This window comes from Colossoma macropomum, unplaced genomic scaffold (genome assembly GCF_904425465.1).
Source record: "Colossoma macropomum unplaced genomic scaffold, Colossoma_macropomum, whole genome shotgun sequence".
In the NCBI taxonomy this organism is placed as follows: domain Eukaryota; kingdom Metazoa; phylum Chordata; class Actinopteri; order Characiformes; family Serrasalmidae; genus Colossoma; species Colossoma macropomum.
The window spans coordinates 21359299-21371014 of record NW_023494806.1 but is presented as its reverse complement, the minus strand read 5'-3'; positions in this window follow the sequence as shown (position 1 = coordinate 21371014).

The following is an 11716-nucleotide window of genomic DNA, read 5'->3' as shown; positions in this document are numbered from 1 at the left end:
AGATATATAGATATATACACGGTTGTGTGCAACAGTTTGGCCGCCCTGGTCAAATTATTTTGTTGATTTTTTAATTATAAATATCTTTTTATATCAAAAACTTTCATTCCTCATTGCTCACTAGCAGCTTACTGCAGAGTCAGAAACAGAGCGACAATACAGTCCTAGTTAATTGGATAAGAACGTAATGGGAAAAAATTTAAATGACCAGGAGTCAGGCATAACATTATGACCTGTCCTTTATTCTATGCTCATTGTCCATTTTATCAGCTCCACTTACTATATAGGTGCACTTTGTAGTTCTACAATTACAGACTGTAGTCCATCTGTTTCTCTGCATACTTTGTTAGCCCCCTTTTACCCTGTTCTTCAGTGGTTTGGACCCCCATGGACCCTCACAGAGCAGGTACTCTGTGGTGGATCATTCTCAGCACTGCACTAACACGGATGTGGTGGTGGTATGTTAGTGTGTGTTGTGCTGGTCTGAGTGGATCAGACACAGCAGTGCTGCTGGAGTTTTTAAACACCTCAGTGTCACTGCTGGACTGAGAATAGTCCATCAACCAAAAATATCCAGCCAACAGCGTCCTGTGGGCAGCGTCCTGTGACCACTGATGAAGGACTAGAGGATGACCAACACAAACTGTGCAGCAGATGGGCTATTGTGTCTGACTTTACATCTACAAGGTGGACTGACAAGTGTCTAATAGAGTGGACAGTGAGTGGACACAGTGTTTATAAACTCCAGTAACTACAGTCCATAATTGTAGAACTACAAAGTGTATAGTGTATAGTATCTATATAGTAAGTGGAGCTGATAAAATGGACAATGAGCTTAAAAAAAGGAGGTGGTCCTGATATTATGCCTGATCGGTGTGTGTGTGTGTGTGTGTGTATATATATATATATATATATATATATATATATACATATATATACATATATATATATATATATACACTTTACATGTATTTATAAATTAAATGTTCCTCCTCATAGGATTACAGGTTTGTTTGTAATCGCTATCACATAATGCGTAATAATTTAACAGCTAATAGCTTTATTGAATTTGTAAAATGTTAGGAAGCATTAGAAATATCACTTCTGATGTACTTTCACTTATTAAGATTTAAGATGTGATAAACTGACAACACATCGATCAGCATATTGATTTTAATAAACGTATCCACAGTAGGGATTGTTTTATTTTGCTTATAACTTGTTTTTATTGTTTCTGTAGTCCCTAATTTAATTTACTTAAGCTTTTTATTCACATTACATTGTTGTATTACTGAGGAAGCCTAGCTGGGCTGGTAGTTTTTCCAAGTAATCCAACCTTCATTTTGATAGTGTACATATGAATTAAAATAAACTGTAACCATTCTGTAACCATTGATTGTTGTACATATATAAAGTACAGTTATGTTTTGCTTCTAACAATAAAAAACTATATTTCTTACACTGTGTTTTTGTTTTTGCACTAATAAAACTAACCATTGCAGTGGTGACCAGCATATAATGTGAACTCTCTCCATCAACAAATGGAAAAGCAAGAGCAATTCTTCACAAAACACCCAAAAAAAAGCAGCGACCAGACTTCCTGACCACAATCTTCATTTAGAGAACAAGGGCAGGTTTCACTTCTTGTGAAACTTTGACACTGTGAGACAGGATGTCTGCTTCTATTCAAAATGGCGGCTCCTCCTTTACTGAGATGCATGGTGGTTGGTTTTTTGGGCGGGACAGGAAGTGTCTCAGAGTACAGCTGGACCCTCAAAAGAACGGCTATGAAGTTTAGATGCACCTACGTGAAATATTAATGATATAATGACCTTACATCATCAGTAATATCTAATAATTGTCTCGTATTAGGACCTGTACAGTGCCGTGACCTTCTGTGGCAAAGTAATGCAACATGTTTTTATCCTCAAGGGAACTTCAGGTGACCTCACCAAAGGGCATATTGGAGTACATGTGGGGAACCCCCTTTAGACGGAATAAATGGGACAGTCCAGAGCAAGAACGAAAGTGTAACTAGATCCAAAACAGGGATTACATCACATCATGAATTTTGTGCAGCCTTGCAACTGTTTCTTGCACTTCACCCACAGAATCCACCACTACACACCTCAAACAAGATCTACAGGTCAGCCCCCAGTTCAGAATCTTAAACAGACTCCCAAATAGATCTGGCCTAAGAGAACTTTGCTGTTTGTTTTTACACTCTACATTCTCAAAAAGGCAGAGGTGTAACTAACGAATTACATTTACTCTCGTTACTGTAATTGAGTACAGTTTTCCCTGTAACGGTACTTTTTGGAGTAGAATTAAATCATAGTACTTTTACTTGAGTTAATTTTTAATGTAATACTTTTACTTCGCTACTTTAATTTTCTTAATGTTACAGAGTAAAAATAAATGATGAGCGTATCAGCTCAGACACCAATACGAACGAAGAGTGGTTAAAATTAAAAGATTCACCAATCAAAAAACAGCAGCTCCAACCAGAAAAAACAGTGCAGAGATGTCCTGTTTAGTGAAGAAGGACAGAGGAGAACTGAACCAGCACACATGAGGAACAGATCAACATCCAAACGGTCATCTGTGTTCATTTAACACGAACTAAAGAAAACGGTGTTATTATCAGCGGCCAAACACGAAACCTGCTGAGAATCGCTCTCACAGCTCGACTCCAGCCTGAGGCGGCGTTAACCAAGCTAGCTGATCTGAGCTAAACAGGTACCGTGTTTACGGGTTTCTTCTTTCTTTTATAATGATTCTGTTTATTACATTGGAAATCTGCTGCGTATATTTTATTACAGTGCTTGTCAAACGCTTTGGTTAACAGGTGTCGCCCACAGCCCACAGGTTACCGTTTATACAGCCTAGGTTTGCTGCTGTTTTGGAGATAAACGATCGTGAAGACAAGAAATCTAGTCTAATACAGGATCTTCATCAACTCTGAGCAGCGATTCTGTCGCGCTGTCGTTGACAGGCCTGATCTGATCCCTCCTCCCCGCCCTCTCTCTCTCTCTCTCTCTCTCCCTGTCTCTGTCTCTCTCTCTCTCTCTCTCTCTCTCTCTGCCTTTGTGTTTGTCTTTAACTGTGAGAGGCTGTGTAGCTGTAGCAGATATCAGTAATAATATACAGTTTGAAGGCTGTGAGAGGTTCACACCTATTAACGTAAGCTAGAGTCCAGTCACATTATTAATTAAGCAATTTACTCATAATTTTGACTATTTTTTTCTCTTAAATGTACTCATTGAAACAGTAACATCCTCTGCTCAGTCTTTCAGGGATTCTGAAATACTTTACTGGAAACAGATAAACTAGGACATCTTATACAATCGTCTAACCATGAAACACATGCAGTTTAATGTAAACCTTGTTCCTGACTCAGCTCACAGAAAGGTGTGTAGATGTGCTCTAGCAGAGCGAACTGTGATCAGTCTCAGCTCTCTGAACGTTAGCTTTAGTGTTTTTCTGTACAGATTATTTCCAGTGATGTAGCTGAGTAGCTCAGAAATATGTTCAGGTTGTGACAGCGGAAATACGAGAAAGTAACTAAGTAACTTAGTACTTAAGTAGTTTTTCAGAGAACTACTTATTTACTCTTGAGTCATTTTATTTACTAATGCTTTTACTTGAACTTGAGTAAATTGTCACTACAGTAACAGTACTTGTACTTAAGTAGGGATTTTCAGTACTCTTTACACCTCTGCAAAAAGGGTTCTTTGAGCAAAGCCATGGAACCATGGTCACCAACCCTCCTGGAGATCTAGGGTGCAGGTTTCACCTCCACCCCAAATCTAAACCACCTCCCTCAGCTAATCAAGGACTTCTGAGGGCAGTAATTAGATGGATCTGGGTTGAAGTTAAAGTCTGTAGGAAGGTAAATCTCCAGGAGCAGGGTTGGTGACCACAGCCACAGAAGAACCACTTCTAGTTCCCCTCCAAGGATGGTTATTTGTTTTTTTTAACTATTATTGTAAGTAAGATATGTGAGTGTAAAGAACCGTTTTAAAGTTGAAAGAACCTCCACATTGTTCTAGGAAGCAACAAAGTGCATTCCAGGCAAATTTAATAAGTTCACCGGACAAAAAATGAGTCACCTGTGACTGAAACATAACTAATAGCATGCAATACCTCTACAAGCATGAATAATGCTTCGACTTGGCACGGACTGGACGAGTTTCCGGATGTAGGTGACATCAATGTTCAGCCATTCTTGCATCAAAGAATTGCGCAGTTCGGCCAGATTTCGTGGAGCCTTCCCTGGCGTCTTACTCGTTGTTCCAGGTCGTCCCACAGATTTTCAAGAGGATTCAAATCTGGGGATTTTGCGGGCCAGTCCGGATGTGTGAATGATCCTGAATGTTCATCATGCCAATCAGTCACATTTGCAGCCCTTTGAACGCAAAAATTGTCATCCTGAAATACAGGGTTAGGAATGTTCCTCGGTAAGATGACCAAAAGGCAAAACCTGGTTGTTCAGCAGCTTAGTGTCGGCACTGTGGTTCAAATTTACTGTCACCTCAACAAAAGGGCCCATTTTTGCATAATTAAAACACCTCAGAACATCACAGAGCTCCTCCAGCTTGAACCACACCTGCACACAGTCCTCATTGAAGGCTTCCTGAGGTCTATGTTTAACACAACGCCCAGCATCATTCACATACAGGCAGAAACGAGACTTATCTGACCAGATAACACATTTCCAGTCATGAACAGCCCAGTTTTTGTGTCTATTCGCCCACTGTAACCGGGCAACTATGTGAGCAGAAGTGAGAAAAGGCCTCTTACAGGCCACTCTGCTTCATATGTTCATGGTATGCAGTTCCCTGCGGAGAGTTCTTTCAGAAATTGGTTGTGAAGAACCTGCATTGACTTCTAAAAGTAATTCTTGTTTGGAAGCGAAGCAATTTTTTATTCACAAGTCACGAAACACACTGGCGGTCCCTGTACACCAGTTTCATCTTTCGGCCACAATTCTGACGAGAATTTCCTGTAGCCTGGGATTTTTGCCACTGCTGGTCGACCTGTATGACTGTAGCTTCAGTTTCTTTAAAGCTACCAGATGACATCAGAGTGTCTTATGATTACTGTACTACATTAAACCCAGAACCAGAGGGATCAGGTGTAGTGGTTTAGGGTTGGAGTTAAAGTCAGTAGGAAGGTAGATCTCCAGGACTGGTGACCACCACCATACATGAACCACTTGGGGTTCCCTCAAAAAACCTTTCAGTGGATGGTTCCTTGAAGAACTAGTATTGTAAACGAGATGTTTCCGTGTTAGGAACCTTTGTACAGTTTGCAGAACCTCTTCATGAAGGTTCTAGGAAACAATTAGGATAAACAGACAATAGCTAAACATCTGTTTCCACCTCAGCAGACGTTTTTAGCCTTGCCACACCGTACCTTACGTCACCTCTTACCTTATAGCTAGAAAACTGTAAGTCTGTGAAGTTAGTTCGGGAATACCAAACCTGATAAATTCACTAAATGATGCTGAAAGCTTTATTTTATTAAATCTATACAAACTGTTTAGTATTTAGCATTTATATGGCTGCAGTAGTCTTTCTGTGCTTCCTTTTCTGGCCTAAACAGATTAGAAACTCTGCACTGCATCATGGTGGAGTTCAAATATTAGATATATATTAGAGCCAGGTGTGGTGGATCTGAACTATTCAGGCTGGTAGATTTCCAGGACCAGAACTGAGCACGCTTGTTCTACGACATCACTCCAAGAAACCTTAGTAGCCTTTTTTTAAGAGTGTAGCTGGAAAAGAGTTGGGGAAAATCATGGGAAAAGCTTGTTTACACCAACAAACAAAATACCAGAAACCACAACTGGGAAGTTCTACTGCTGACCACTGGAACTGAAACTGTTTTCGGACATCCCAACACCGCACGACTCTTGGTGACTCCTACAGTAACTGTGTGGGCTGCACTGGTGTCTATGACTATCCAGTACTATCCATTAAAAAAGTCAAAGCTATTTTAAACATTCGGGTACTTCCCAATTTTAAATGTGCAAACGTACTTTGAAAATGACAATAGAACACCACGTCATTCAGAGTGGTTTGGTGTGAAATGGTTGATTGTAGCGACAAATCAACAAATATAGCCACTTTATTTACTATCCAAAACCACCAGTGAACCTACACGAGTCCTCTGAATGTTGATGGTAAAATTAATGAAAAATCTGAAATAGTAAGTTTTCTTTGGGGTCTATTTTGCCTCCCAACACCCTGCATGTACCCCTCCACCACAAATGGATTAGGTGTTTGGCCAAAATCTTCCCACAACTGTCATAAAGCAATGTGTCAGACATCAGGCGGTGTATTCATAACCATTTCATGTAAAAACTTTCTCTAAGGGAGATTTTAGAGATGGACGTCATGTGAAACAATGTTCGGTGAAACAATCCTTAATGTGCTTAACAAGTTGTTTCAGCAATAAAACGTCTGATAAATCATTTAAAAGAAAAAAAGAGCCATCATAATTCCACAGTTTTATTTTAAGAATAAAATCCTGTCTCCTCCATATTTTAAGACCAAATGTGCTTCCTTTTCTGGCCTAAACAGATTAGAAACTCTGCGCTGCATCGTGGTGGAGTTCAAACATCATATCACTGTTGTCGGAAGAAAACTTCGTATCTCCAAAATGGTAACTTTACAGGAGAAGGAAAAAACCTACTTTACCTTTAATGTAAGTCAATGGAACCAGAATTTTTTGGGCCATTTCTTTTGATCCATTAATCATGAAACTTACACACAATGTAAGGGGCAACCGCCATTTTCACATTAGGTCAAAAACTGAAAAGTGACAAAATGGAGATACAAGGTTTTCTTCCGACTGCAGTGTTATAGTCCTTCACTATGATAATTATAAACACTAATTTGCATATCAAACACCTAATTTACAGTTAAAAATGAAGGTTCTCCACATTCACAGTCCGGTTTCAAAAGTGGTTCTTCTATGGTAGGGGTGGATGTTTTCCAGAGTTAAGCTCCAACCCTAATCAGACACACCTGATACAGGTAATGAAGGCCTTCAGGAGCATCTGAATATTAGAGCCAGGTGTGGTGGATCTGAACTATTCGGGCTGGTAGATTTCCAGGACCAGAACTGAGCACGCTTGTTCTACGACATCACTCCAAGAAACCTTAGTAGCCTTTTTAAAGAGTGTAGCTGGAAAAGAGTTGGGGAAAATCATGGGAAAAGCTTGTTTACACCAACAAACAAAATACCAGAAACTACAACTGGGAAGTTCTACTGCTGACCACTGGAACTGAAACTGTTTTCGGACATCCCAACACTGCAGGACTCTTGGTGACTCCTACAGTAACTGTGTGGGCTGCACTGGTGTCTATTACCAGTACTATCCATTAAAAAAGTCAAAGCTATTTTAAACATTCGGGTACTTCCCAATTTTAAATGTGCAAACGTACTTTGAAAATGACAATAGAACACCACGTCATTCAGAGTGGTTTGGTGTGAAATGGTTGATTGTAGAGACAAATCAACAAATATAGCCACTTTATTTACTATCCAAAACCACCAGTGAACCTACACGAGTCCTCTGAATGTTGATGGTAAAATTAATGAAAAATCTGAAATAAGAAGTTTTCTTTGGGGTCTATTTTGCCTCCCAACACCCTGCATGTACCCCTCCACCACAAATGGATTAAAAAAAAAAAAAGGTGTTTGGCCAAAATCTTCCCACAACTGTCATAAAGCAATGTGTCAGACATCAGGCGGTGTATTCATAACCATTTCATGTAAAAACTTTCTCTAAGGGAGATTTTAGAGATGGACGTCATGTGAAACAATGTTCGGTGAAACAATCCTTAATGTGCTTAACAAGTTGTTTCAGCAATAAAACGTCTGATAAATCATTTAAAAGAAAAAAAGAGTCATCATAATTCCACAGTTTTATTTTAAGAATAAAATCCTGTCTCCTCCATATTTTAAGACCAAATAAAAATAACCCTAAAAAAATACTAAGATTTCCTTTACATTTTTTTAAAATAATTTTGTTCTTTTTGAAACCATCACACAAAAAAATAGAAACAAGTACAATTTTAAAGTAAATCTTAAAAAAAAAAAAGGTAACTGTACACAGCAGAATACACCGTTTTATTGCAAACGTAACACCCCTTATACCTCAACTATACACACAAAAATTATTGCAATTCACCTAAAATATGAAAAAAAAAAACTATTTTAACAAAGTTGATCATCGGTTGTGTGTTCTGCTCTGAAAAGGATAAAAAAACAAAAATGCTCAACTGTGGATTAATGAGTTTGACCCATTCCCCCCCCCCGGCAGTTCCCTACAGCAGAAGCATTAAAGTGGAGTTTCGCATTTGGACAAGTGCACGAATGTGCTGTGTGCTTTAAAGACCAATTACAGGCCAAGGAACAAAAAAAAGTCGGGAGATTTAAAACAATTCTGCTTAAAAAAATGCCAAAACTTTTACCCACTTGTTTACGTCATACAAAATGGCTGAGAACAGAAAAACTTTTTGCTTAAGATTAAAATAGTTGCTCTGAATAATCTCTTCTTTTTCCACACTGTTTCCCCTTTACGTCTGGGGGACGTCCACATAACAGGGTCAAAACATTCAATGTGCAAGTCAGAGTTTACTTCAGAGTTGACTTCTATGTGCTCAGCTGCTTCTTGTGATTATGATTTACTAAAGGAACCTAAAGGAACCAGCATAGTATCAAAGCCATCAGTTAGGCTGATTTAAAAAAGACCCCACCAACCTCAGCCTCTAACAATCATGAATGAAAGCTGATCGCATGCTAGCATTGAGCGAACTGCTACTGGTCCCAATTCAACATCTGTAAGAGAAGTATTCCTTTAGAATAAGGGTAGAGAGAAACTGATCTAAACTTAATGGAAGGCCATATTTAACCAGTTTTAAAACCTGATATTATTATTATTATTAATATTCTTATTGTAAAATGTAACAAGTTATCCAACCCATTAGTCATTTTTAAGACTATACAGCTCTGCTATGAACACTCCTGAACATACTACATGTACTATTGCAGCAAACATTTGCACCTGAAACCCTTAAGAACCAGGTTTGACACTGGTGGTATTTGTTTACAGGGCTGTGCAGAAGTCAGAGACCACCACTGATTGCTTTTCTTGTTGCATAAGGAAAGAAAGTAAGGAAAAAATGAATTAAAAGCTACAGTGAAAATGGGATTCCTAACAACCACCTGGATAACCTGGTAGACACCAAAACTGCCCCCATCAGATAAACAGCACTTAAAGCTTTCATCTTTGAGAGAGAGGAGAAAATCAAGCTGCTTCAGATCTGAAAACATCCACACATCTTTCCACTCTGAGAACTCAACACTGTGGGTCTGTAGGTGTAAAGAAGAAAGAAACAGCCAAGAAGAAAATGTGCACTAGAACAGTTTTATGGATTGATGAGTTTAAACGTGGACTTATTTGGATCATGACAAGCAGAAAGTGCAACCAACTTTTAAGACTGAACTTCTTTTTCTTGAAAAGAATGGAAGGTGGTCTCTGACTTGTACTGTAAGAAGGTTTCGCACTGCAGCCTCCAGCAGAAAGGAGCATTGTTAACATTTGTTAATTTAACATTATAAAGTTCTATTGCGGAGCAGTATGACAATATTAATATGCACTAGTTCATTTTTGTAGCTTTTAATGAGCGCATCTTGGTCCTACTAGAAGTACCTAGCATCTTCATCTTACTTAAAAACACACACTTAAGCCACGTATCAACACACACTTGCCCACACATACACACGTCTGCAACAAAGGGTAAAGATGGTCTATAAGTAGATATGCTGCTTTCATCTGCATCATAATAGCAATAAAAGGTCAAAGGATATGATTCATCCTGCTCTACTACAGGCCATCAAGTTCCCTCGCAGTCCACCTCTTTTATCTGGGGGCGGTATAAAAGCATGACATCACCATTGCTGCTGCTAGCAAAGGTCCAATATGGATCTGGCTGTGCCACTGACCGCTATAAGCTATACAATAACAATAACAGCCAACCACGTTAATCTAAGCTCTAAAATTGATTCTAGACCCAAGGCTCATATTATTGCTGAAGTATTTGATTGACGTGAACACAATTCAATTACATGTGGTGCTGGGAATCTACGCATACTAAGAACCACCCACTCTTATCACAACCATCAGAAAGAAGGATGCTGTAAAGGGTAACCAGCCCCTTTCAAAAATAAAAGTCGCAACGTTGGGGAAATTACCAAAAAAAAAATTGTCAGTTACACAGATCTTCTCTACTTACTATTTGTGCAATCTTAAAGATCTACTAAAAAGACAAAGAAAAACAAAAACCTGTAGGTCATAAGGCCTCATAATGTCACAACGATATTGCTTTGGACAAAAAAAGTATAGTCTGAACTTTGCCCTGACAGTCTGCACCTTACATTCCTCCAGAATAAACACATTTCTTCATATAGCTCACCCCGCCTCCTGTATGAATAACCGGAACATCTCAAACACTCGCAGAAGCAGAACAACTAGAGAACTGCATGTGATTTCAGAGCTTAGAACAGAGCGTCACAGCAAACGCCAGTAAAATCTCGAAGCTGAAGCTTTACAATATTCATATTCTTTTACCCCTTAAACCGGCTTTTTATTCGCTTACTAATCTTAAGAATTATTATTCAGTAACTACTATGAACAACTGAGTATTTACTATGAAACTAACGTCTAAATTCTGTAGTTCTGTAGTTATGAGCGTGAGGAGTTGCAGTTGAGTCCTTGCCTCTTAAGGAGGTAGTGTCTATGACCTCGGGCAGGCAAAGCAAACAGATTTGAGCTCATCTACCCCCTTGTGGCCTAAACAAAGCTGTAACAGAGTGCTGCAGTCACTAGATGGCAGCTGTTGTGCACTTCCTCTCAAGTCACCTCCAGGAGCAAGAGAAGGAAAGATCAAGAGAGCCTTACTCAGCAGTTTGTGTATGGAGAACAAGTTGCAGCAGGCATGATTGGTCCAGTTTCTGAACCTTTTTTTTTCTTCTACTGCCTTGAAAACCAAACAGCCACTCCCTCACAGACAGTCTGCACTATTGCTAACAACAATCTTGACTCACTGGAGCTGAAATTTTCTTGAAATTGCTGATGGAGCAATGTTTAGAGATCAGATCCAGGTGACAGACTATTCTGGGCCAGTCATCTATCCTTGCTAGTGTTTAACCCTTAGAAGGCCAAGAGTTATTACCAGTATTTTCATGGACTATCTGACAAAGTCAGAATTTTTCAACAGTTACGAAAGTTTAACAAACATGGGATTTTTAAAATGCAAATTTGCTACTTTTAAATGTCATACGTTCTCATATTGTAGCACCATGAGATGCCTGAACACTATACTCCACTAGAGGTCAGTGTAGAGCCTGTGTTTTACGTGTTGGTTATATGTTTAGTCCAAAGGACTACTGCAGCTGTCTAAAAGCAACCGCACATCAGACGGGTGGGTAGCAGCCAGAATGAAGCAAAGCTACAGCACAAAGGAATCGCAGCAGAAAAGCACCAGTAAACAAGCATATATATATATAAAATATATATATATATATATATATATATATATATAAAATATATATATATATATATATATATATATATATATATATATATATATATATAACATATACATATATATATATATATATATATATATATATATATATA